This window comes from Triticum aestivum, chromosome 4B (assembly GCF_018294505.1).
Source record: "Triticum aestivum cultivar Chinese Spring chromosome 4B, IWGSC CS RefSeq v2.1, whole genome shotgun sequence".
Lineage (NCBI taxonomy): Eukaryota > Viridiplantae > Streptophyta > Magnoliopsida > Poales > Poaceae > Triticum > Triticum aestivum.
Genome location: NC_057804.1, coordinates 638,174,742 through 638,177,411, shown reverse-complemented (window position 1 = coordinate 638,177,411; position 2,670 = coordinate 638,174,742). Strand labels below are relative to the sequence as shown.

Sequence of the window (2,670 nt, the reverse complement as noted above, 5' to 3'; positions counted from 1 at the left end):
GTGCGCCGCGTGGTCGCGTGGCTAGCCCACGACCGCCGCCGCCCACGCACACGACCGCCGCACGTGACAAGGGAAAATGATACGCCCACGTACAATACATGTATACCCTCAGTGTACAAAAGTAATCGGGCCGGTGCGGGCTTGTACGGGGCTGTACGCGTGCTGATGCGGGCTTGTACAAGGATGTACGCGCGCTCTCCTTGGGCATAAAAAGACGATCGTGCCCCTCTTCACGAATCGTTTTTGACAGATCTCAGCCGTCCTTGTGTTTGTCCCCCCTCGCGTTCAACCCAGGGGGGAGCACCGGAGCAGAAACGGTGGAAGGCAGGGATTACTTGCCTTTGCGTTGATGGTGATGTTTAGGGAGGAGTCCGTGAATGGTACAACGTTGGTGGTTATGATGGAGACTTGGAGAGGCCCTAGTTCTCGAGCTCAGAGAGCACCATCACCAGCACCCCCCTCCTCTCCTTGCAGCAGATTTTTAGGAGCACCATGTTCTCGCGGGTGCTGGCTTCGATGTCGACCAGGCTCGAGTACTCGGCGTCCCCGGCCGGACCCGGAGCCGCTCCCGCTTGGGCCTGCTGAGTCATCCTTATCGGCGGCGGATATGCTGCACTTGCTCTCGAACAAGGTGCACTCTCGCGACTTTAGCAGGCCTTGCTCTCCCAGGGCCTTCACCTTTTCCTCCAGCTACTTCACGTACTCGATGGTGCTCCCAAGCAAAGTGATCTTGTCCACCTAAAAGAAATGGCTAATTAAGCTGCAGGTACTCCCTCCATTTTTGTATACAAGGTCACTATCAAAATTACAATTTGGAGTTATACAAGGCCACTATCACAAATCAATGTAAAATTGATGAGGTTTGCCTCGTACTAGCAACCAAAGACATTAATACCTCAAGCATGCATGCGGGAGTGAGAAGATTGATTTTTTTTGCGACTGGGTGAGAAGATTGATTTGAATGCACTGTATTAATCAACCAACAAGGAGTGAGAGAGTTGTCTTGTTGTGCGTTGGAGAGATAAATGCACATTAATTAACACGTCAAGCAAGAAGAAAAGACTAGTTTGCAACATTGGTCTAAGTAGCCATTAATTTCTACCTTGGTACATGTAATATGGGTTTGTGGCCTTGTATACAAAAATGGAGGGAGTACTATTGATGCTCACACAGATACCAGTGCCAAGTTGTCTTGTCACATGCTCCCACCATTTCTTTTTACTCCGCATATAAGTTTGAAGTCAAGCTTCATATAACTTTGATCAAACTTATATTTAAACATATCAACATCAAATATATTAAAATTGTATAATATGAAAAGTAATTAGTTATGCATCTAATAATATTGATTTGGTATTGTGGATGAAGATATATTTTTCCTATATAAACATGACGAAACGAACTAAAAAGAAACAAAGGTGCACCTTCCTGACGCTTGGGACAATGGTGGCCAGGACACGAACTGCCGCTGCAGCTTCTCCCGCCGCTTGCGCTCGGCGATGACATGCTCCTGCACGCTCACCGTCGCCCTGCCCCGCCTCGTGGGTGCCTGCAGCTGCTGCCTCGTACCCTGAACTTGGAGTCCACCGTAGGATCCTCCGGAGAAGTTGTGGGTGCTAGCCTCGGCAGCGGCGAAGGAGAGGAAGTTGGCCGATGGTGACGGAGCCGGATATGGTTGCCCCAGCTCGTTCAAGCTCTCGCCCCCAAAGCTCAGGGAATTGGAGCTGCAAGATGGATAGAACAACGTGTAGTACTGGCCTTGATGGTCAGGTAGAGGCTCCTCTCACTGGTACATGTAAGCTAGCTCCTCCTGATACTGTTCATGACATTGCCATTGCAATAAAAGTTTACTCCCTCCGAGATCCATATTACTTTTTTTCGTGAATACGCCAAAGCTTGCGTATCATTTCATTGATAGAAAAAATAGAATGAATACAGAGGGTGCAACACATGACACGAACGCAGACAGGCATGAACATAGTGTCTGGAGCATAGAGACAATGGATGCTCAATCCGAATAGAAGATACATCACAACTAAACACGTCAAGCCCGAACCACGACCGGTAGCGCCGAACTAACAAAAATTTCAACATCACCCAAGCTAACACCAGGGACACCGCCACAGCAAGCAAGATAACGCCTTCGAGAAGGAATACGACACCGAGACGCCAACTCGAAGAGGGGCATAGCTGAAGGCCTTGGCAGCGCCTCCAAGAAGGAAACGACACCCGCGGGCGCCATCACTGCCAGCACCGGCAAGCCGAGCAGGGATCTCTCCCTGGCCTGAAGCTGAGTGTCGGTGTCAAAACCGGCGGATCTCGGGTAGGGGGTCCCGAACTGTGCGTCTAGGTGGATGGTAACAGGACACAAGGGACACGATGTTTTACCCAGGTTCGGGCCCTCTTGATGGAGGTATAAACCTACGTCCTGCTTGATTGATATTGATATTGTGGATGTTTACAAGAGTGGATCTACCATGAGATCAAGGAGGCTAAACCCTAGAAGCTAGCCTATGGTATGATTGTAATGGTTGTTGTTCTACGGACTAGAGCCATCCGGTTTATATAGACACCGGAGAGGGCTAGGGTTACATAGAGTCGGTTACAATAGTAGGAGATCTACATATCCGTATCGCCAATCTTGCCTTCCACGCCAAGGAAAGTCCCATC

The 2,670-nt window shown here is 49.5% G+C and overlaps 1 pseudogene; it reads right to left on the bottom strand.

The window, feature by feature from the left end:
* Positions 1–285: 285 nt before the first annotated feature.
* Positions 286–2,242, bottom strand: LOC123090314 (transcription factor bHLH18-like; annotated as a pseudogene).
* Positions 2,243–2,670: the final 428 nt, after the last annotated feature.